The following is a 24026-nucleotide window of genomic DNA, read 5'->3' as shown; positions in this document are numbered from 1 at the left end:
AACATAAAATTTGTGGATAGAAGACACTGCGGCGCTGTCAAGCTGGTTAACATTGTACATACAATTAAGGTATCACAATTAAAAGCAAGTAAGAGCCAATAGGGCAGCATAACGAGTTATAAAATACGTAATACTACTTGAGTAATAATTAGTAAAGTACAAATAACAATAGAGAAAGAGGAATAAATACCATTTGCAAAATAAATGTAAAATTTGTAAATGCAAGCAAAAAGCACGCTTGTCAGAAGTGGGATTCGAACCCACGCCCACAGAAGTGGACTGCGACCTGAACGCAGCGCCTTAGACCGCTCGGCCATCCTGACACAAGCCAATTACTAGTTGATTTGCCTTTAATGGATTTCGAACTGAGACCTTCGGTTTCTAAATCCGACGGATTAACCACTGAGCCACGATGCCCTCGAGATACAAAAATTGTTTCGGGGAGCACATGCTGCCCTCGGGCTGCCAGTGTAAAATCATTCGACTACCTGATAAAAGAAAAACATACGTAATAAGCCCTTTCTTATTAAAACACATATTCATCATGTTTACTATCTATCAATATTAATTAAAAGAAATAGTAAAAATCTTATAGTTTTGCAAGACTTATATTAATAACCCATTATCTTATTTTTTATTAACCTGTTACGTCTACTTTCGTCAGATCTTATTAGGATGCAAATTAGTTATGCATTGTTAAGAGCAGAGTTCTTAATAGAACTATGGCAGCGACGCTGGTTGTTGTAATATTTTCTCATCGATCTTTATGAATTAATTTGATTGGCCATCCAGCCTGGTGTTTTGCAGCTTAGTTTCTTCACGTAATTAGTAAAGTTTGAGATAAAACTTAATAGTTTTGTGAATGTCCGACTTTAAATTTTAATTTACATTTTATGGTAGTTTAAAGCGGAGATTGCTCAGTATGTACAAGTCGTGAACTTGTTTAAAGCTTTAATAAAAAAAAGTGTTTAAACCTTCTTCAGAGTTCGGATTCATTTTTATAAATAAGCCTAAGTTTCCAGCGAAAGACTCAATAGAGACCAGTTTTAATTAAATTAATGAGTAGTCCTCTACAGTTTAAATACCGAACTATATTAACGCGGCCATTTTTCTTAATGAAATATGCTAAGGTAAATTAGGATTGTGAAAATGATTTTTGAGAATGTGATTAAAAGTTTTACAATATTTTAAAATATTGTTGTGTGTACGGGTCCGTAATAGATTGAATGCGCAAGTTCAATAAAAAGTTAATAAAATTTATTCTTATCAGAAGAAATATAACAAAACGCTGGATTTTTCATCATAGATATTCGTACAGGATCACAATATCTCGCAGTAGTTATATTTTAAACTACTAAAACGTTAAACAGAATGCAATCCAAAGCGCAGAGAAAGCTAATCCGCTTTCACCGCGAATTCGCTTCAATCAACGACAACGGCTAATAAACAACTGAACTGAGATGTTTCTCTCCGGGTTTTTAAAGCTTTTTAATCGGGTACGAGAAAGTTATGGTAATTTCTGTTTTCTCGAGGTTTCTGGAAAGGAAATACAGCTAACATAGTCAATTACATTTATTCAAATTAAATATCAATCAGAGAGATAAACTTTTATTCAATGTTAAATGCATTGCTTTTGTATTTTTAATTTTATTTTTCCGGCATAGCTTTCCCTTAAAATTCGTCACGCGCTGCATTGCACGTGGAAATAAAACAATTTTAATTATAATTCTACTAAAATATATAACTAAATGCAAAATCCGTAACAATATATTACATCGACAGAAGCACATTACAATATATGTAAATGAGTTACTCTCGCCTACAACGTTATGATAGATCGATAGTAACCATTAGTCAAACACCTTCTTCCTTCCAATTATTATTTGACGCCTAGCACTTCATTCTGTACTTTGGCTTTATCTAACTTCTTGTTTACATCTCGGTGCCTATGTTTGTTAGAATCTTCTCTTCAAGGCTCTCTTAATATCTGAAAACGAATGGATGTTATCATAAATGTCTTGTTATAACGTCAGCCACTGAAAACGAATGGATGTTATCATAAAGGTCTTGTTATAATGTCAGCCAAGTTTAATAACCATACGAATTTTATAGAAAATAATTTTAATTACCTTTAATATCAACTGGAATTTTAAAAGCCTGTAAGCAGAATGTAGTATGATTTATAATCAGCAACCCAATCTCCAATATCAAGTGTTTTCATTATAAGACATTAACTTATAAGATCTGAAAGACATTGATGGCTAATCCTTCATACTTACTTATGGTATTTATTCTGTTCTAAGAAATTACATATTGCAAGACTCAACTTATAGATTCTATACCACCAACAGATAACAAAAAATGTATAGTAAGTCAGCCGTTCCCAAATTTTTGACTCGCGGAGCCCTTTTTTAAAATACGTTTCTATCGTGAAGCCTCTTTGAATTGCTTCCTAAGTTAATAGTTTTAAAAATGTTTAGAGTTAGAAGGTTGAAAAGAGGATAAAGAGTAAAGGGTAAAATAAAAATATATCTAAACAACAGCATAATTCCATTAAGCGGTTTTAATATCTTTGAAATTTACAATAATATCTCGGTTTATTCATAGTTTAGTGAAAATTTTGCCGTACATAAAAGTTATTTCAAAATTCGATAAATCACATTATTTGCGTTATAACAAATTATTTATGACAATAACAATAAAAACGATCCATACAATAAGCTCGACTTCTTCAGTTTAATCATTATATCTAATTCATTTAAAACATACATTAGATCATTATTTGTATCCAAAATTTTTATTATTCTTCACAGAAAACAATTTCAATTTCAGTTTACTAAGTAAAGCGTCCTGTAGGTAACAATAAGCCTAAATTAAACCATAACACATAATCTTTTAATGAGACTGTTGCTGCAATTTCTGACACAGTTTACTTACTTTAAGTTCGTTTGATGATAATTACAGACGAATATCTAGTCTTTCATTCAGGCAGCTTCTGTATTTTGTTTCGGTACTTGTAAAGGGGGTAAAAGCCACTTCGCGAAGTTATGTAGTTGAGAAAGCCAGCAATGCTAATTTTGCTCTCTCAGATCAGGTTTTGAATTCATCTTGTACATGCACCTAAATCTCCGGTAGACTTTGGTTTTGAAACTCGGTTCTTAATTCGCTGTGAGGTCAAATCTGTAAAGACCTCGTATTCATCTGAATTTAAACTCGGTGGTTGTTTGTTGACGCTGAATACATTCAGACCCATTTAAAATTATTAGCTGCTAAAGACGTTCTCTTAGCTACTAATACTCAGACAAGTCTTTCAAAACTTCGGGATTCTCATGGATATTCTTCTAAATTGTTCTTAAATTTTGATGCTATTTCTATTCAAAAAACGTTTTATAAGAAAGAAACAGTCAATATCTTCTTTTCCATGCATTGCCTAATACATAAATTTCCTCTTAAAAGAAGAACGTCAGACGTTTTCATCTAAAATTTTGGAATTTTGTTTTTGGAATGAAGGTTCATGTCATTCATTTTGCTAAAAATGTAATTTTGCCATTTTGTATACTAAAGCTTCATCATTTAGAACCGTCGCCAGTAGAGAGTCATTGCTCTATTAAAAATGTTTCAGCCTCTGCAGGCAGTTGAATTAAACGTATAAACGCTTTTCCTCAAAGCAACTATCTTACTTCAACCCGTAGCAAGTGTATTCATGGTCGGCTCTAATCTTCACGCATTAATTTGAAAAGTCTGCTTTAAAGAAATCGTAATTTTATATAATTTATTATTTTTATAGCGTAAAGCTCCGGAGGCCTTTTTTTAGAGTACTGCGTGCCTATGGAAAATACAATAGCTGCTGCTTCATTTCATGACCGAATCTTTAATTTTAGAAATGGCTCTAGTATCGTGACCCATCATTCCCTTTGCATCATCAGTGCATACTTCTGCAAAGTCTCCTTACGGTATTTCATTTGATGAGAAGAATTCATCAAGCATATTTCATTTGAATGCTTGCCAGTTGATAGTAGTCTGAAAAGCAGAAACTCCTCTTGATAGCTCCGTAAATAAACACAAGAAGCCTTTTTTTAACTACTAACCCGACCATTCGCGGCGAGGATTTGCTATACCTGATGAGACTAGTATGAGTCTCTTTCACGTCATTTGTCATGTTGCTGTTTTGTTAAACAAAAATTTTATTTGACGAACGCGGATAACGTCAGCAGAGCAGGGTACAAAATATCTAGCCGTATTATGAACATATTCTCTGAATCTTTAGATGTCAATTTTGTGACAGCTTGATACAAATATTAAAATTATTTGAAATTTTTAAATAAAATTCTTCCTCTTAGGATGAGGGGAAAGAAAATCTTGCCATGTTTCTATCATTTGAATTGACAAAACCGTACCTGTCTACGATTAATACAGATTTTTTTCTTTAAATAGCTTTCCAATTCTTTGTTTGTTTGTTTGTTTGTTTTCATTTTTGTTTCATTTAGCTCATCTCACCTCTTTATCGTCTCTTTGGGATTGATGTTTTTCTTAGAGGAAACTTGTTGACTAAACATTTGCTGGCAATCGAAAAAAATTATTCATCCATGTGATACTGATATTTAAAATTGTAAGCTTTCATTTTATTTCTCTGTTTATCATTCTGTCAACAGAGTTAAATTCCTTTATTTATGCATCACAAATATAGCATTATTGCACGTGTAAAGTGTCAGTGATAGAATTCAGTCACTGAAAAAATTAAATTATAAATGACTAAAACCGATTTTCCATAAAATAAAATACGTAGATGTTTGACTTCTTTACCTACTTTAATTTTCCCTTCACAGAAATTTCACGTATAAATTTCTAATTCCAGTTGTGGATCTAAAAAATTCTATTCTTGTGATACTTTGATAGCGTCTTGAGCTATGATTTGGCGGATAGATTTAACTCCTTCATCTTTAATTCCAAATGGGGTTAGGTCCTCAGAGGCAGAATGCAGTTCGTTATTTTTGAAATCCAAGAAAAAATTGTATTTCCTTAGAAAATTTGATCCGAATATGCAAGAGTCTCTAATATTTGCTACAGGGCCAGTAGAATTTGTGATGTTAGGCAGCACTCCCAAACGTAATGTTAGCGTTTATCTTTATATCAGTTTCGATTTTATCACTGGATACGGTCTGGAGGGTAATGCAGGGCAGAGTCCACCTGAGTTTACCTTCCAACTGTTGAGCTAAATCTTTCGTGTTGATGGTAACATTGGCTCCAGTATCGATGGTCATATTGCAAGAAATTCCACTGATATGTCCTATGATAGAAAGTGCATTACAGCCACCTCTCATTGCAGAAATCGAAGCGCTTTAAAATGAGGCTTCTCATTATCTGACAAATCCCCCCCTCTGCTTATATGGCCATTAATTTGTTTTCTACATCCTTGCTGGGGAGCAGTCTTATTTTCGTGGCTTGAGATTTCTGGAGTTCCTAACTACGTTCTGGAGTTCCTAACTTCTGGAGTTCCTAACTGGCCTTCAGCACTGCAGTTCTTGCAGTTTGTTGATCAGCTGGCTCCTAGATATGAGCAACTCTGATTGGGTGACAGTCTCTATGAGTTCCTTGCTGAGCTGCCTCGAATTTCATGACGTACATTAACTGAGTCTTTTGATCCTTTACATCCGCTAGTCACGGGCCTTTCCGTACCTCAGGATCTCGGATGTCATCGATGAAGTACTGCAGGAAGTAGAATGTCCCTTGTTTCTGTTAGGTATCCCGAAAAGGAGATATCGGACAGCCTTTCAATATCTGTGTCCACCTCCTAGAGTGTATACGTGGGCTTCTGTTAGAGAGATTTTAATTGAAGCCTGCTATAGTCTTTTAAACACTTCTTGCCAAAGCGCAGCTCCAACGCGCCGAATAGAGCTTCTAAATCTAGCCTCTGATTTTCTGCCAGAGTTTGAAGGATATCCACTGCGTCTGCTGTCGCAAAAGCGGCGAGATGGCATGCCTTAGCGTGGGAATCCCATCCATTTACTTCCGTTATTATAGAGAACTGAGTCTTATATATTGCACAGGAGGTCTTTCCACAAAAATACTCATGCAACTCTTCACAGCATTACAGAGTATAATAAGTAGTTACAATTCAAACTACTAAGAACTTTCTACACAACGCCATGCAGAACGCATCTAATAAGCGAAGCTCTTCACAGTATTATAGAGTACAAAAGCAGTTACACTTCAAACTGCTAAGAAAGTTACACACAATTACAGAACGCATCTAATGAGCGAAGCTCGCACGGTGATATCTCAGTACTCCGAACTCATGCTGAACTAAACAACTCTTCAAATGATGCTCTTTCCGATCTTAAGTAGTTTTCCGACGTCTTCCGAGAAATTTCTAGTGCTTTCTACTTCTCAAAATTACTGGAAGGCATACGAGGGCCGGATAAGGTTACAGTTATATATATATAGATAGATTAATTACCTTTATTCAATCACAATACCAATTACCGATATACATGATCGGGCCTAAACGTCGCATGGTCGCCATATTTGAAAAAAAAAAAATTAGTCTCTAGAACCATTGCCAGCCTGGCGTTTCGCCAACTTAGCAAAATAACCATTTACGCAATGTTTAAATAGGCTTGTTTCTATTTAACATTGCGTAATATTCTATATTCGTATCTATAATAATCTATATTCTTATTTATATCTATATTCTTATATATATCTATATTCTTATTTTTCTGGCAAACCTTTGCCTCTTCAGATTGTCCTGTTTTATTGCACGAAGGACACTATAATTTCATATATAATTTGACTAAAACTATTTATACATGTACTCAGTTCGTTACAGTAAAATACATATCGTAAATTTTACCGATCTCTTAAAATATTATGTATAATATCCATTATGCTTATCTTTTACACCATTTAAGTAAAAAAATACAAAAACATGAGTACATAAATAAAAAATAAGCATAATTTTATTCGAACAATAAAAAAGTACCAACGGTACGTAGAGGTGTATTTCCTGTAATCTTATAACCAGGTACTGACATCTTGATTCCTTATTACTGAATGCTTTTTGTGTTGCTATGGAACACAGCATCATCTATTATACCAATTACTAAAACAGTTCCTAACCAGAGGCAGTTCATTATGCAAATAAACCGTGATAATAGGGCTTTCTTGGAAAATGTTGTATCTCAATAATTTGTGAACACTCTACTGTATTGCTTCTTAAGAATAAACATGACATCATTAATATTATTTATAATACCTTAAAAAGCCTTTTAAGCGAGTAACGAAAGAGATCATTAAAAAACTTTCTTTTCAATATAAGCGATATAATTGATAGCCTCGGGCTGTGTAAATTCATCACCTTGTTATAATGAGATTTCGTTAACAAGAACTTTCAGGTACTTTAATATTAATACTAAAAGTAACGTGGTTTGTACCCTCGACTGCACGATTTAACACGTAAACTTCTAGTAATTATCATGAATATTTATTAAGAATTACATAAGCTTTTATAATTAATATTATAAAGTAAAAAAAAAAAAAAAAAAAAAAGAAAATCTGAAAGGTTTCAGATTTTAAATTACATCCAAAGGTGTGTTTTTAACATTTTGTGTGTTACCTTTATTTATTAAATATCATGTTCTTCGCACTTAAACCATAAAATTCAGTTCAAGAGCAATATCGCAAAATAATTTTAAATTGAGCACATCTTTAGAATTTCCGATACACAGTCTCACGCGCTGGAGATAAAAATGTTTTTCTGTATAAGGTTGGCATTACTCGCTTTGAAATCCTTGAATTTGTTAATCAAAAATTCGCTAATGTTTTACAAAATATGAAATAGATAATAAAACAAATTTCAAATTTCAAATTAGGCTTTTCAGATGCCCATATTCGCAGTAGCATTACGTCATTCAAAATTAGATGGCTCTAGGAACCATTGTTTTATCACAATGCGAGAAATATACATACATTTTTACAGATTCTTCATTATTTAATTTCTTCAAATATAATACAGGGCGATAGTATTTGGTGGCAATGATTTGAAAAGTGATACATCCTTTTAAAGTTTTCAACGCAAAATAGCAAAACGAAAACAATAGTCCTTCAGAGACAAAGCCCTTTTGGACTAAAAATATTAGATGTAAACCTGTAAAATTATAGAAGAAAGTAAAAAAAAAAAAAAAAAAAAAAAAAAGTTCTTTCTTGCTTAAGGATGTTTTCAAATTTTACGAACGGATATATAGTGCAATCTCTATATATAATAAAACAAAGAGTCTGTCTGTGTGTGTGTGTGTGTCTTTCGTTCGCGCTGCGCGTAAACTAATAGACCCACGGCTACGAAATTTGGTACATAGGTGCATCTAGACAAGAGCCAGTGCACCTCGAAACGATTTTTTCGAAATTAGAATTAGAATTTTTTTAATTTTATGTTTTGTGACGAAATCACGTCATTTTGAGACATAATGGGCTACAGGAAAGCGAGATTTTACTCTACGCACTCCATTTTCACATCGTCATGAAATGTAGGCACTTAGCTATTTTACGAACTTAAAATAAATTTCGTGTTTCAATAATTCGATTAAATACGAATTTATTTAACAAGGTGAGCTTAACACCTTTTCAACGGGATTTTTTCTAAAAAGGTTTATGTTTAAAAATGTACAGTTTATTTTTCTTTGATTTTTGGACACCTTAAACTTTTATCCTTGCGACTGCTTTTACAAAAATAATTTTGGAAAAATGATAATATTTTGTATTTTTAACAATTTTTTTAAATGAAGCTTCCGAGTACACTTCTCACATCTCACATCTTTAAAAATGTGATTTTGGAAACAATTTTCCTTTCTTATTGTTGTTGATAGATTTTTGATGAAATCTCATCATTTTGAATAGTTTCATTTTTTTAGAAATATGGGTTTGGCAACAATTTTTCATCGTATTTCTTATGTCACTGTTTTTAAGAGATTGGCATATTTCATTGTCATTTTTTTATATATAACACATTTTTATTGATGTTTTTTATAAAGTTGTTCAGCAGAGTAAAATTGTGCGCGGAATTTTTTGTTTTTTTAGTTTCTTTCATGTTATTTTTTGCTTATTTCACTGTTTGTAAGATATTGAAAAGTTTTGCATGATTTTTTTTCTTCAATGGAAAGTTGGTTAATTTTTTATTAGGATAATTAATATTTTTATTAAGGGATATAGCTTATTTCATTGTAACGTTTCGTGCTACTTTGGTAGACGGTTGCACGAATTTTGGCGATTTTTCTTTTGGCGAGTAATACGACTTATGGTAAACCCATTGCTGGATAAGTTATTTATGGTAACCGATACTTTGTTGTCATTTTATTTTTAAAAAAAAATGCGTTTTATTATGCATAAATTCCGTGTTTTAAATATTATTTTTTGGCTTCTAAATATTAAAAATCAATTTAATTTTGCATTTTTATTTGAAATAAAAATTTTGTTGTTTATAATATTTTATATAATTTTATGTTGTGGATGATGTAATCAATGACAACACCTTACTTAAAAAGTAATTGGTTTTATTAATATCTATAAATTTAATCTAATGTTTTAAACATTATTTATGGCTGTTAAATATTAAAATAAAATTTAATTTTGCCTTTGTTTTAAAAATGATTTTATTATGAATGATTATTTAAATAATTTTAATTCTATGCGTGATGTAATAAGCTTCCTGATTGGTTACTGAATATTTATACATTACCGCACCATTTTAAAATTTTATTATTCGTCTCTTCGAATTCCTCAGATTTCAAATGGAATGAATATGTCCGTTTCGAAGATGAATGTTGTTATTGGTAATTACCAAGAATTATTGGCATCGGAATAAAAAAATTGTCCCTTGAGACCTTATTTTGGCCAGCCCGGCTTTTCTAATCAAAGATTTATTTATAAATTCAGAGGAAATTTATTTTAAATTTTTGGAGGAAACCTCGCTAATTGCTTCTTCAATGAAGTGCGAGAGATGTAGATCACAGATGAAGATCTTTTTTTTTCTGGTATTTATCAATATACGACAGGTAAAATACTTTAAAAAAATGTAAGTACATAATTTTCTTTTACTTTATAATTGTATACTTCAACTTTTATTAAAAAATTAATACGATGTTTTCAAAAATTCCTGAGATATTTATTGCCACATATGTTTTAATGTTAAATAATTAAATCCTATAAAACTTATTTTAAAGTATTTAATAATATTTTAATTCTTTTAAACGTTGCTATGATGTTTTTAATTCGATATTCAACTTGAGCAATATTTTAATCCAATTAAATGTTGGCGCAAAGTTTTTATAGCGGTGTTTTTATTCTATTATATGAAAATAATAATTTAACCTTACTTTAGCATTTTATACTCTTAGTAAATGTATTTATTTGCATTTGCCAGCCATCTTAAAAAACAACGTTTTCAACAAAAAATTAATTCATTATTTTTAACGATATTTATTTTTATGTTTCTGATACTTTATTATATGCGTAAAATACGTAAAAACAGCATTTTTCAAGATTGCTGATGACTATAAAAACCTCGCCAACAATTGCACCAATGTAAATCGCTAAAAATCCGTGCAACCGTCTACCAAAGTAGCACCTATTTTTTTTCCTCTTGAAAATATAAGACAAAATATCATTAATTATACTTTGCATTTCAGAATTTTTTTTTTTTTTTTTTTTTTTTTTTTTTTTTTGTTGTTGTTGTTGTTGTTGTTGTATTCTTTTATGTTATTTATTGCTCATTTCACTGTTTTTAAGATATTAAAAAGTTTTGAGTAATTTTTTTTAGAAAACAAAGTTCTTAACCTCCTTTATACCATTTGAGTTCTTAAGATTTTGCAAAGGGAAGTTGGTTAATTTATTTATTAGGATAATTAATATTTGTATTAAGGGATATTGCTTATTTGATTGTAATTTTGTTATACGTAATAACTTTTTTTTATAAAGTTGTTCTACAGAGTAAAATTCTATGCAGTTTTTAAATTTAACGTTTGGTGTTCCTTAAGCCATTTTTCCGGTACATTTAAAAGCCAGACGAAGGCTGGCAGCGAAGCTGCTAGTTTTAAAATAATAAAAAATTATGAACGGATTCAAAATGCTAAACGGAAAATCTAGGTACAGTTCGACTGTCTCAAACGCAACTTTGGCTGCATTCTGCCAAAACGCATAGACTCGTCCAAAAGGGACTATCCCGTTTTACCTTCGATATCAGAAGAATTATGATGGAAAATGAGTATACAATCAATTATCCAATGAAAGACATCTCCTCACAACACAGTTTAATATTACGATTCTATTTAAAGTCTAATTAAGTGTTAGTTTTAGCTTTGTCACCTCAAAGCAATACTTAGAACATAAATGGCATAAAATATTACTCATCAGTTTTTAAATACTCATGAAAAACATCTCAAAAAGTAAACAATAGAACAAACTCGAAAACGTAGATGTAAAAACTCAACTGTTGCCAATCGCGATTTACTAAATTACATCAAAATAAAGATAATAATCAGGTAGAGATTCAACTTCACATCCTCCCACCTAAGTTAATATTTTTACCTCAAAAATTTAACTTACAAAAGAAAACTGTGAATAGTTTATAAGTTACAAAAAGAAAATTATAAGTAGTTCATAAATCTAGTCTCTTAGGTACTTTGATTGTACGACCTGCTCTAGTCTTTTGAATCTGAGGTTCAAGTCCACACACGTTATCAAAGGAAGAATTGGCACAGGTTTCACCTCCCACCTTCGCGGTTGAAAATTTCTCAATAATGGGATCATCGTTGGAAACTTCAAGTGGATACAATCTTTGAAATGGTCTTAGCAAGTGTCCATTAGCTGTTTTAAGCTTGACAAGTCTTGTTATTCCATCTTTTCCTGGAAGAATCTAAATTATTTTACCTAATGGCCAATTGATTCGCTTGGTGTTATCACTTCCTATCAATACAATATCACCAATATTCACTTTCACAGATTTTTTGTTTCCTGCTTTTTGAATAAGTGCTCCTAAAAAGTCAGACCTAAACCTGTTTCTCAAATCCTTTTGCAAGTTTTCTCTATATTTGACTCGCTTATTAAGACTTTTATGCCCAATGTCATCAAGATCTGGAACACCACTTATTATCTTGCAGAAATAGAGATGGACTTAAAGGCATTAAGGTAGCATCACTTTCAGTTACATATGTCAATGGACAGCAATTAATTACTGCTTCACAGTCACAGAGAGTCGTGTTCATTTCTTCAGAAGTTAGCGAAGCTCTTCCTAATACTCGCCTCAGCAATTTCTTAAGAATTCCTATCAATCTCTCCCACCAGGAGGCAGTTGGTGGGTTGAACTTCCATTGAATTGGTGGTATAGATGTGTCTTCAGTGATTTGCTTCCAGTTTAAGTCTTGAAGTACATTTGAAGCACCAACAAAATTGGTTCCGTTGTAACAGTATATGATTCTGCTCCGTCCTCTACGAGCTATAAATCTTCTAAGAGCTAGTAGAAAACTCTCAGTAGACATTGATTCAACCAACTCTAAATGGACTGCCCTATAAATGGCGCAGGTGAATAAACAAATCCAAGATTTCTTGTTGCCTTTCAGGATTAATGGTCCCGCAAGATCAACTCCACAGATTTCAAATACAGCTGCTTCTCGTAATCTATCTTCTGGAGGAGCCCCAGTACAAGTTTCTAGGTTCTTTGCAGAAAATCTTCTACACACGGTGCATTGATTGATGATAGATCTCACAGTTTTACGAGCATTCAGAATCCAAAATCTCTCTCGTAGAATATTTATTAAAATTTGAGTACCAGCATGTGCATTTTTCTCATGATAGTATCGCACTAGTCTCTTGACAACCTCATGATTGGATGGAAGAATAGCTGGCGTTTTAAAGTCTTCTGTATCCTCACGAAAGGTAAGTTTAGTTTTTAGTCTGAGGATTCCACTTTGATCCTTGAATACTCCTAAAAGTTCTTAATTTCTCATCCTTTTCATTCACAAAACAATCTTCTTGAACCATTTTAATCAATAACTTCTCAGCCTCAAAAATTTCATCAGAATCAAGGTTTCCATGCTTTCTCACTGTTTTTTCAGTTCGACAATTGGAGGTGAATCTTAGGATCCAGGCAATTAGATTAACTATCCTTTTGTATTGAGAAAAATATCTGTAATACCAGTCTCTCTTGGTAACCAAGCATGCAGAAACTAAACATTTAGTTTAAGAAGAAACTATGCTCTTTTTCTTTTCTCTAACAATCTCAGTCTCATCTAAATTTAAGTCACCTTTAGGCCAATCTTCTTCAGGCAAGCCAACTTGGACCTAACCACCACTGAGATTTCAATAAAGAGAGAACTGAACAACCTCTACTCGGAAGCTCAGCTGGATTCATGCAACCAGGAATATGTCTCCAAGAATCATTATTTGTTAGTCTTCTTATTTCCTTCACCCTATTCTGGACAAATACACTCCAGGCTTCTTCTCTCGTTATCCATGCTAAAACAGTAGAAGAATCAGTCCAGAAGTAAACTTATTCACTCTGTAACTCAGACAAAATTGAGGACAAAAGGCGAGACGCTATAGTAGCTGCAAGTAATTCCAATCTCGCAATAGTAGTTTCTTCTTTTCCAGTTGGTGTAACTCTACTCCTGGCTTGTATCAGTTGTATTTTAGTAGAACCAAAGTTTTTCTACGAATGAAAGCAGCCATGGCATAAGCATGCTTACTGGCATCACAGAAAATATGTACTGAAGTATTTTCACTCGTACTCTTTGAACCAAAATATCTTGGAAAATGGATCTTTTCCAGATAGTCAATATCTTTGAACCATTTTAAAAATGTAGTTCTCGTACAGGTATCAGCTTCTTCATCCCATGTTATCTTCTGCTTCCAAGTTTCTTGAAGTAATATCTTAGGGATAAGGATAACAAGACAACATATACCAAGAGGATCAAACAATCTATGAGCTGTAGATAAGATTAAGCGCTTAGTCATTTTTTCAAAACATAACTCTTTTATATTACCAGTATTTATTCTTAGAGTGTCAGATTTTTTATTCCATATTAAACCGAGCACATTTGTATCAGCAGAAGCATCAGCATTAATATTGTTACGAATTTGGTATTTAAAAAGCTAATGTTAGTTCAATTAGAAATTAAATGGTTTTATTTCTCGCGCAGTGCAGCGCGTGACGAATATTAAAAGAAAGCTAAGCCGGAAAATTGAAAATACAAGAGCGCGTGCATTAAATAAATAAATATCTCTTTTTGATTTCGAGAAAGTACTGGAAAATTCTAGCGCGTGATTTTAAAATCTTATAAAAGGAGGAAAACATCTCAGTTTGTAGTAGTTGCTTAGTTTGTTGTTGTTTAGAAAACTACTGTTGTTGATTGTAGCGAATTCGCGGATTAGCGTTCTTTAGCTGTTTTGAATTACGTTCTATTGGACATTTGAGTAGTTAAAAGAAAACTACTCTGAGATATTGTAATACTGCATGATAATTTGAGAAAATTTAAGCATTTTTGTTGTGATAATAATAAATTTTTGTTCATTTTTCATCGGACTTGTGCATTCATTTCATAACGAACCCGTACGCACGCAACAATTTTTGGTGTCAGGAGTGGGGTTTGAATGCCAATAACAAGAGCGATAGAAGAACAATTGAGACAGCTCATTAGTGCTTTTGCTGCATTCCAAGAAAAGATGGAAGCTGGCCAAGCATCATTTACGGAAGAAATGAAATTGGGCCAGGAATCCGTTAAGGACGAAATGAAAGCCGTTCAAGCTGGTCAAGAAGAAATGAAAAGAGAAATTACTTGCATAATAGAAAATAAATTTGAAGCTATGGAAGGCAGAATTGACGCAGTTGAAAATAAAGTTGGACATATTGAAGAAAGAGTTTCTTCGGTGAAAGAAGAAATAGAAGAAAGAGTTTCTTCTGTAAAAGAACAAATTGATGAGAGAGTTTCTGCAGTTGCCAAAGAAATGGATACTTTAAAGAAATTCGTAGCGTCGGCAGGGAGCAGGAGTGATGATTTTAAATTCTTACCAATGCCTGCTCGTCCACCTCTGAAGCTATCCACATATGATGGGAAGACCTCCTGGCAGGTGTATAAGACACAATTTTCTATCGTGGCGGATGCGAATGGATGGGATTCCCAAGCTAAGGCCTGTCATCTCGCCGCTTCTCTAAGAGCCGACGCAGCGGATATCCTTCAGACTCTTCCCGAAAACAAAAAGTTAGATTTCGAAGCTCTGTCCGGCGCCTTGGAGTTGCGCTTTGGGGAGAAGTGTTTAAAAGACTACAGCAGGCTCCAATTAAAATCTCGTCAACAGAAGCCTACCGAAACACTTCAGGAGCTCGCCGCGGATGTTGAAAGGCTGTCCCATCTCGCCTTTTCGGAATGCCCGACAGAAACAAGGGAAATCCTGTCCTTGCAATACTTTATCGACGGCATCCGAGATACTGAAATACAGAAAGCTCTACGAATGGCGGATGTAAAAGATTTAAAAAGTGCTCTAGTGTACGCCATGAAATTTGAGGCAGCCCAGCAAGCCACTCGTCGAGACCGCCACCCAGTCAGAGCTGCTCAAGTCCAGGAGCCAGGGGATCAAGTCACCGCTCGACTTGACGATTTAACTAGACAACTGAACGCCTTGAGACGGAATATTGGTGAGAAGAAACCGACCGTTAAGTGCTGGAACTGCGGTGCTGAAGGACACATACGACGAAACTGCAAAACACCCCAGGGTACTGATGTTAAGACCGCTTCTAACAAGCAGCAGGGGAACTAATTAGTGGCCATCTCGCGGGGCGGAGGTTGCCAGATAATGAAAAGCCCCCGTTTAAAGCGTTTCAGATTTCTGCAGTGAGAGGCGGCAGTAATGGACTTTTCATAATAGGACATATTAATGGAGTTCCGTGCAATATGACTATAAATACAGGAGCCAACGTAACCATCATCCGAAAAGATTTGGCTCAACAACTAGGAAACAAACTTATCTGGACGCCGCCCTGCGTTACCCTCCAGACTGTGTCCGGTGAGAAGATCGACATCGACGGAAAAGTAAATGTTAACATCACGTTTGGAAGTGCCGCTTACCATCACACGGCATATGTAGCAGAGATCACTGATTCTTGCATACTCGGATTGGACTTTCTAAGGAAATACAATTTTTCCTTGGATTTTAAAAATAACGAATTGCATTCTACATCTGAGGACATAGCGTTATTTCTCGTTAATGATGAAGAAGTTAAATCTGTCCATAAAATCATAGCACAAGACTATATTACAATACCGGCAAGAACAGAAATTTTACTTCCTGGATCCATAGTCGAAAATAGAAATTTCCGCTACGGCATCATAGAATATCCCAATAACTGTAATATCCCAAAAGGAGTATTAGTAGCCTCAACACTCGTCGACCTATCCAGAACGGTTATCCCGGTGAGAGTCGCCAATGTAACTGAAAAGTCGAGAGTTATTAAGAAAGTGAAGTGGTTGCAACATGTACTCCAGTAACCAGCGTTGAAAAAAAGAGTAACATCCCAGAATCCGTGTCCTCAGAGAGCATTACATCGGAGTTATTGCAGAATGCACAATTAAACGATAAAGAGAAAAATGCTGCCGATCGCGTCATTAAAGATCTTCAAGTTGTTTTCTCCCGCTCGTCTTCTGACGTGGGTCGAACTAGTTTGACACAACATAGAATAGATACTGGCGATCATCCCCCGATCAAGGAACATCCAAGACGTCTACCGTTTGCTAAACAGGAAGAGGTGCGAACACTGTTAAAAGATATGGAAGAAGGCGATGTCATCGAGTCCATGGGCATCTCCCATCGTTCTCGTCAGAAAGAAAGACGGCTCAACAAGATTTTGCGTTGACTATCGCCGGTTGAATGAGGTTACGAAGAAAGACAGTTACCCTCTTCCTAGAATTGATGACATTCTAGACACTCTTTCTGGAAGCAAGTGGTTCTCAACACTTGATTTAAAGAGTGGGTATTGGCAAGTAGAAATCCATCCTGATGACCGAGAAAAGACGGCATTTACTACGGGACAAGGACTTTGGCAGTTCAAAGTGATGCCGTTTGGACTGTGTAATGCGCCGGCAACATTCGAACGTCTTATGGAGACTGTTTTGAAAGGCCTTTCTTACGAAGCCTGTCTGATATACCTGGACGATATCATCATCGTCGGAAAGAGTTTTGAAGAGCATCTAGAAAATCTTAGAAAGGTGCTTCAGAAACTGAAAGAGGCCAATCTGAAGCTGACTCCCGCTAAATGCAAATTGTTTCGAAAGGAAGTGACTTACCTGGGACATGTCATCTCTGCAGAAGGTGTGCGCACGGATCCTGAAAAGGTATCAGCGGTTAAATCCTGGACGCGTCCCGAAAGTGTCCATCAGCTGAGAAGCTTCCTAGGGCTTTGCACCTACTATAGGAGATTCGTGAAGAACTTTTCTTCCATCGCAAGACCACTTTACAAGCTGACAGAGAGCAAGCAAAGATTCTTGTGGACAAAGGAATGCGAGGATGCATTTAACAACTTAAAGGAAGCTTTAACATCTGCTCCAATCCTGACGTATCCTCAGCTCGACAGACCATTTATTCTCGACACCGACGCGAGCAATGAAAGTGTCGGTGCTGTTTTGTCCCAAGAAATAGACGGCCAAGAACGTGTAGTAGCTTACTGGAGCAAGTGCCTGTCTAAACCGGAGAGGAATTACTGTGTCACAAGGAAAGAGTTGCTCGCCATAGTCAAAGCTGTAGAACATTTCCATCATTATTTATACGGGAGAAAATTCCTCCTCCGCACGGACCATGCCTCATTGGCCTGGCTTTTAAATTTCAAAAATACTGAGGGTCAAATAGCCAGGTGGATACAGAGACTCCAAGAATATGACATCACTATCCGTCATCGTAAGGGATCATCACACGGAAACGCCGACGCCCTGTCTAGAAGACCTTGCCAAGAAAACTGCCGATATTGTTCCAGGGTGGAAGCGAAATACGAGCTGCTGAGTCCGGTCGCAAGACAAATTACAACATCAACATCGGCTGATCGAGACCCGTGGAGTGATGATGAAGTCAGGAAAGACCAGCTGGAAGACCGCGACATTAAACCCATACTTGATTTAATAGAGTCATCAAACAGAAAACCTACATGGCAGGACATTTCTATCTGTAGTCCTACAACAAAAGAATACTGTGCACTCTGGAATTCACTTCACATTCGAAACGGCGTCTTATACCGGAAATTCGAGTCGGATGATGGGAAGACGTTCCGATGGCAACTGATACTTCCAAGATCCCGGATTCCTGATGTCCTCAAAGAACTACATAACAGCCCTACAGGAGGTCACTTTGGAATTATGAAGACCTTACAGAGAGTTCGTGAGCGCTTTTACTGGAATAATGCAAAGAATGACGTGCAAAAGTGGTGCCGATCTTGCGATGCCTGTGCAGGTCGGAAAGGACCGAGGAAACGCAGCCGAGGCAGACTGCAACGTTACAACGTAGGTGCGCCTTTTGAACGTATCGCCTTTGACATCCTGGGACCTCTGCCACGAACTGCTGATGGCAACAAATACATACTCCTTGTCATTGATTACTTCACCAAGTGGCCTGAAGCTTATCCTATTCCTGATCAAGAGGCAGTCACAGTAGCTGAGGTAATGATACAGCACTGGATTTCCAGGTTCGGAGTGCCTCTTCAGTTACATTCCGATCAAGGAAGGAATTTTGCCTCGGCAGTAATCAAAGAACTATGCAAACTACTTTACATTGACAAAACTCAAACAACGCCATTGCATCCCCAGTCGGACGGCATGGTAGAGAGGTTCAATCGAACCATCCTTAATAACCTCTCATTAGTGGTTTCCAGAAACCAACAGGACTGGGACAAGAAATTACCACTCTTTTTACTGGCTTACCGCAGTGCTGTCCACGAGACTACCGGCTATTCTCCGTCACAGATGCTCTTCGGTCGTGACCTTCGTCTACCTTGTGATCTATTGTTTGGCCGCCCTCCGGATGCTCCTTCATCGTCTGAGGAATATATTCAAGATCTCCAGGCCCGGTTGGAAGTGATGCACAACTTTTCACGAGAGCGAGTCAACCTGGCGACGGAGAAGATGAAGACCCGCTACGACACAAGAGCTACTGAACATCAGTTCCACGAAGGAGACAAGGTGTGGTTGTGGAATCCGACTCGACGGAAAGGACTTTGTCCGAAATTACAGTCACCTTGGGATGGCCCGTATACAGTCCTGAAAAGGCTGAATGACGTCGTGGTTCGGATTCGTAAGTCTTCGAACTCTAAACCTAAAGTCGTTCATTACGACAGGTTAGCTCATTACTATGGCCATAGTACATAATGTAAATAATTGTAAATAGTATAAGACCATGGTCCATTTTTGTTTTTAAATGTGTATTTGATTTGTATTTTATAGCATTTGATTTGTTTTATGTATTGCATTTATTGTTCATGTTGTTTATTATTGTAATGTAATGCTTATTAATGAATTTATGCCACAGTTGTAAGTTTTGCTTCCTGTCCAGGGATTGTACTGCCCGGGACGTGCAGTCCTTGGGAAGGGGGCAGTGTTACGAATTTGGTATTTAAAAAGCTAATGTTAGTTCAATTAGAAATTAAATGGTTTTATTTCTCGCGCAGTGCAGCGCGTGACGAATATTAAAAGAAAGCTAAGCCGGAAAATTGAAAATACAAGAGCGCGTGCATTAAATAAATAAATATCTCTTTTTGATTTCGAGAAAGTACTGGAAAATTCTAGCGCGTGATTTTAAAATCTTATAAAAGGAGGAAAACATCTCAGTTTGTAGTAGTTGCTTAGTTTGTTGTTGTTTAGAAAACTACTGTTGTTGATTGTAGCGAATTCGCGGATTAGCGTTCTTTAGCTGTTTTGAATTACGTTCTATTGGACATTTGAGTAGTTAAAAGAAAACTACTGTGAGATATTGTAATACTGCATGATAATTTGAGAAAATTTAAGCATTTTTGTTGTGATAATAATAAATTTTTGTTCATTTTTCATCGGACTTGTGCATTCATTTCATAACGAACCCGTACGCACGCAACAATATCATTGAACTCCCACCATCTAAGCTCAAATTTTCTCTCAGCCATTACCTCAGTTGATATACTAATAAAATGATTGAGTTCTTCTTCATTTTTTACACAACTGACACAATTGTCAACATAAAAACTATGCATAAGTTTTTGAATGACACCTTTCGTATATAAGGATTCACCGGTTTCTATTTTCTCTAAAACAGTTTGTAGGTGAAGCTGAATAGTAGAGTTTAGAAGAAAAGGGCTACTTGCTACACCAAAAACTACACAGCAGTGCCTGTACACTTTCAGTTGACCATCACTATCAAGCCATAAGAACCGCAAAAAGTCTCTATCAGTAGGTGAAACACTTATTTGAAGAAAGGCTCTTCGTATATCAGCAATAACACCAATCTTTTCTTTTCGAAAGCGTGTTAAAATACTCGGAAGCTGTTTTTAGATTTGGGCCTTTTTCTAAGTAGTCATTAAGACTAGGAAATCCCTTTACTTTGGCCGAAGCATCAAATACCGGTCGAAGTTTTGTAGTGCTATTCTTTTTGATAACTTCTCGTGGAGGAAGGTAAAGAACTTGCCCTTGATAATTTTTATCAGCCTCTTCAATTACTCCCTCTTCTAGACATTCCTTGAAAACATCTCCATAAGTTTCATAATTGGACTCGATTTTAAGACGTTTAACAGTTTTATTCAGTCTTCTCTCGGCTAAGTCAAAATAGTCTGTTAGTGGTGGATGATATTCCAACCAGGGCAAATCAACCTCGAAACGATCATCGACTATACGAACTGTATTTAGAAAATGTAACCGAGCAGCTTCTCGTAGTTCAGTCTGGTTTTTCTTGACTGATGGGTCAGTAATCCCAAGTGTGTCCAAAGTCCATAGATCTGTTATGGTCTCCACAGTAGATAACAAGGATGTAACTAAGAACGATGATGAAAACTCACTTTTCGAAGTATTCGGCATTCGTCCCATAACTGACCATCCGAATTTGGTCTCAATAGCTACGAGACCACAAGGCAACTCACGACGACCACCTGTCATGAGCTTTCCAGCTACATCAGCCCCAATAAGAATCTCAATAGGATTTTGACAATCATCCACAATAGTTATATTACAGGTTGCTAACTCTTTCAGACAAAGCTTGTTGACAGTAGGTGGCACTGACTTACAAATAATTTGTTGACTAAGAACTTTAAAGTTGCAATTATAATTCCCATGCACACTCGATAAATATAAAGTGTATACATCATGCTTGCATATCCCTGAGTCCTTCCCTCCAAATAAAGAGTGTTGTAAATATTCACAACTCTGAGGTTCATAGTTCATTTCTTTAGCTGTACTTCTTAATAAATATGATCGCTGTGAAGCAGTATCGATAATAGCTCTTGCGACGCGTTTTTTCCCATTACTTCTAATTATAACTTTGAATGTTTGAAGCATTACGTCCGGAGTAGAAGATAAATTAGAAAGAGCTTGATCCACTTCAGCACTAATCTCAGTTTTCTTTTCAACTTCAGGTGATTCTTCGTTTTTTGACATAGTTATTTGGTGCATCTTTCTACACAGAAAAATATAGTGTTTTTTACCACAACACAAGCAACCAACTTTCAAGTTACAATCCTTGACTGAATGTCCAGATTTCAAACATAAAAAACACTTGTGAGATTGTTGAACCAGTGACTCCCTCTGCCTTAAAGGTATTTTTCTTACTTTCAGACAGTCTCCAGAAAAATGGGAATTAGAACAGAATATACACTGTTTTGATACTTGAGATGAAGTTAGAAGGTCTGTTGCACTAGGTATATTTGAAAACTTTCTACTCTTACATTTGTTCTCTATTACCTTTTTCTCATAGGAAAGATTATGTTTTACTTCTGCTTTTGGTTTCGATGTGTTGAAACTTTGAGAGGCTAAAAAAATGCGTTCTTCAGCTTCAACTTCGGCTTGTAAAAATTCTAAAATGCATTCTAAATCACTTTTCTCAATTATAGTTTTACTTTCGTCTGAATCATCTAAATTCACTTCTCGAATTCTACGATGAGCAGATCTATAGCGCTGCCAAGCAACAAGAGTTTCTTCGGGTAATGATGATTCAACTAGTGGGAAAAGCATTGCAGCATATTTTTCCCTAGTAACACCTAATACTTCAAGTGATCGCAGTTTACTCTCAAGCTGATCGAACAATTTTCTTAATGAATTTTTAGAAGTGTTCTGTTTTTGAAAAACTAATACTAATAAGTCTCTGACATATACCTGAATCAATAGTTCCTCTCTGCCGAAACGCATTTTCAGCTGTTTTAAAGCTTTTTCGTAACTATTACCCCCTGGGGGATAGCTCTTAATTAATTCTTCAGCAGGACTGCCTTTTTCCATTGCTTGAGATAAATACGAAAATTTATCGTGAAAATCGATATTAATGTCCTCATCAATTTTTTGAAACTGACCCCAAAAGTATAGCCAATTTCTAAAGTTCCAAATTCCAAAAGTTGTATAGCCAATTTCGTACACTACCGTCAAAAGTAGGTAATTTTATTTTTGGGAACGTAATAAAGTATAGAGATTTCCTGTTATGTTTTTACCACCAATCCTCGAATTCCATATCACAGATTATGTTCTTACTGCATTAATATAAATATTAACAAGACATAGTGCACAATAAAAATTAAGCTTTATTTAGGAACTTCGCGCACACTGCCCGACAGCCTGCCTGTTTCGCTCTGCTCGCTACTCGTAAGAAACTTCTCCTCTAGGGTTGCCACACTTATCGGAGGGCGCAAGGCGCGCTCCTTATCGCCATCACCACAGAGTTTCACCGCAGTTCCTTTAATGGCTATTCAAAGGAACGACATAGGTTATGAAATTATTTCAGAGGATCCGTACTGTCGGGTATTTTTTACATGATTACAAAATTAGAATATAAAATTAGAAAAGATCAAAATGCAGTTCAATATATAACAAGGTATTGACACATATAATAAACATGAAATAACAAGAAATATGTTAAGATATAAATTTTTTAAAAAATTTTTAAATTGTTATGTAAGAAGCAAGTTTCTTAGGGAAGTGAACATGTCTTCCCGATCTGGTGACAGTTTGTGTCTTAGAGAGTTCGTTTGCAGATTTATTCTGCTGAACTGTCTTTAAGTCTTTATTTGTTTTCAGTTCAGGCAAATTAGAATCCGAAAGCAAGTAGGCTGGTTTCACACGGTCTATAGACACAGTAGATTTCAGACCGTTAACATCAATTGTGAAAGTTTTGTTCGTTCTAGAAAGAACTTTATGCGGACCTGTATATGGTTGGCACAGAGGTGGCTTTACTCGATCGACACGTAAGTATACATGCGTACACGACTTTAAGGTAGCACTTACGTAACATTTTTCTTGGCAATGTGCAGATGTTGCTATTGGATTCAATTGTTGCATTCTATGCCGAAGATTCGTGATAAATTGTGTGTCATACGGAGATATCTTATATGACGTTATCATATCACTAGGCAGCTTGAGAGTTGTGCCGTACACCAGTTCAGCACAAGATGACTGTAGATCTTCCTTTACGGCTGTCCAAATACCAAGCATAACAACTGGTAGTGTTTCAGTCCAGTTATTGGTCTCGTGAGCCTTGAGAGAAGATTTTAAATGTCGATGAAATCGTTCATCAATGCCGTTGGACATTGGATGATAAGCTGTTGTTGTGATTCTGTTCGTACCCAAAATGCGCGTGAATTCTGCAAAAAGTGCGGATCTCATTTGAGAACCTTGGTCTGTTGTTATGATCGATGGGCAACCAAAACGAGATATCCAACAGTTGAAGATGGCTCTGCAAATGGTTTCCGTTTTCATATCCGGGATGGGAATGGCTTCAGGCCATCTGGAGAATCTATCTATGAAAGTTAGAAGGTACACATTGCCTTCTGATGGAGGTAACGG

General features: G+C 35.6%; 1 non-coding gene across 1 annotated transcript; it reads right to left on the bottom strand.

Moving 5' to 3' along the window:
- Positions 1 to 239: 239 nt before the first annotated feature.
- On the bottom strand, positions 240 to 323 carry TRNAL-CAG (transfer RNA leucine (anticodon CAG)). The gene has a single exon. It is a non-coding gene; the product is annotated as a tRNA-Leu (tRNA).
- Between the last annotated feature and the right edge of the window lie 23703 nt (positions 324 to 24026).

This window comes from Stegodyphus dumicola, chromosome 2 (genome assembly GCF_044657685.1).
Source record: "Stegodyphus dumicola isolate Sdum_Otavi_A_Nest chromosome 2, ASM4465768v1".
NCBI lineage: Eukaryota > Metazoa > Arthropoda > Arachnida > Araneae > Eresidae > Stegodyphus > Stegodyphus dumicola.
The sequence above is the reverse complement of the archived record's forward strand: the minus strand, read 5'-3'. Positions and strand labels throughout refer to the sequence as shown.